The sequence below is a fragment of the Kryptolebias marmoratus genome, linkage group LG12 (assembly GCF_001649575.2).
Source record: "Kryptolebias marmoratus isolate JLee-2015 linkage group LG12, ASM164957v2, whole genome shotgun sequence".
Lineage (NCBI taxonomy): Eukaryota > Metazoa > Chordata > Actinopteri > Cyprinodontiformes > Rivulidae > Kryptolebias > Kryptolebias marmoratus.
This window is the reverse complement of record NC_051441.1, coordinates 563007-564704: the sequence shown is the minus strand read 5'-3', so window position 1 is coordinate 564704 and position 1698 is coordinate 563007.

Genomic DNA, 1698 nt, shown 5'->3' with positions numbered 1-1698 from the left:
AGGAGGACCCAAACCATGACTCGCCCGTCCCGCTGTCAGTCACCTGCTGTGTGTGTGCGTGTGTGTGTGTGCGAGCGTGCACGTGGAGCTCACCGCCGTGCACTGCCTCAGCAGGCAGGACTGCTTCATCCGGCCGGGCCCTCCAAACTTCTTCATGTCCTTACAGAAGTGACACTCTCCACACTCCGTCCTCATGCAGGCCTGGCAGCGCCGGCACCGGGTCCGCCTGCGCCTCGCCCCGCCGCCGCCGGCCCCCCCGCCCAGCGCCTTACTGCCCGACATCCCCGAACAAGTCAGCTGGAGACGGGAGGACAGAGACAGGAAGTGTTATCACGGTGTCCCGCTGCGGTCCAGCAGGAGGACGATGAGTGGAACCTCACAGACGGCAGCTTCCTCTCCTTCCAGCCTAACACAGCATCACGTGCACAGACAGCGTGCACGTACCGTTTGAGCCCCTCTGAAACTCATGCTGCATTTAAGGCCAGGTGGAACGGTGGGACGTCCAGCTGCCTGCGTGGACGTCTCCAGATTTGAAAAACGTGAGTGAGACAGAAATCAGTTTTCAGTCACGTCTGTGAGGCGGAGGGTAAAAATAAACTGATATTTGTGTTTATTACACATTTATGGGTTTTATGAGACAAATATTTCAAATTTAATCAAAGTTCTGCTGAAACAAACACCCAGTACCTTTCTATCATGTTTCAGCCCCACATCACGACACTCCCGCCCCCGTGCTTCACTGTCAGCTGAGAGACGGCAGCGTTCATCGGGAGGTCTGTGTGCTCCTCAGAGTTAGAGCCGGAGAACATCAGAAGGGCGGAGCTTCGGCTCGCGGTGGTGAAGTTCGGCTGTTTGAACGAGGAGCTGCCTTCAAGTCTGTTTTTAACGAGCCGAACACAGAAAGAAGACTCACGGGTCTTTAAAGCTTTCTGATTGGACGCTGCTTCAGGTGAACCTTGCGTCTGAAACCATCGACGTGTCGACCTCAGAGGAAACCCGTCACCCGTTGACCTGCTGACTGCAGAGGGACAGAGACAGGTCCTCAGCCTGAAACATCCGTCTGTCACCTCAGATCTGTCTGCTGCCATCTTTGTCTTAAAACTTTACTCTGCCGGGGCTGAAACTGCAAACAAACTGAAGTTTAACAGGAAGGTTTCAGTCAGATTGAGTTTTTAAAAACCCAAACCCGAAAGCAACAAGTTTACAGAAAGGCTGGAAAAGTTCCTGGAACTCAAAGAGTCGGATTAGTTCATCAGAAAACAGATGGGTAACACGAGGAGGACAAGAAGAGGAACAGCTGGAACAGCTGGAGATGTTCGAGGATTGCTGTATGAGAACCAGGTCTGGACCCGGGGTCTGAACCCGGGGTCCAGACTCGTCACCTGTGGACGGGTCGTTCTGCTCACAGAAACTTCAGTGGACTGAGGCAAAGAGGAAAGCTGCTCCGTGTCTTCAGATCCTTCTGGGAATCAGGAAATGTTACCGGACCAAAGAGAGGAGGAACGTCCAGCTTCTTCTCCACGTTCTGTTCAGGTCTGTTAACAACCATGAATCTGATAAAAGTTCTGCAGCTTCGGCTCCTACGGGTCTGATGCCAGGGCCCCTCGGCTCCTACAGGTCTGATGCCAGGGCCCCTCGGCTCCTACAGGTCTGATGCCAGGGCCCCTCGGCTCCTACAGGTCTGATGCCAGGGCCCCT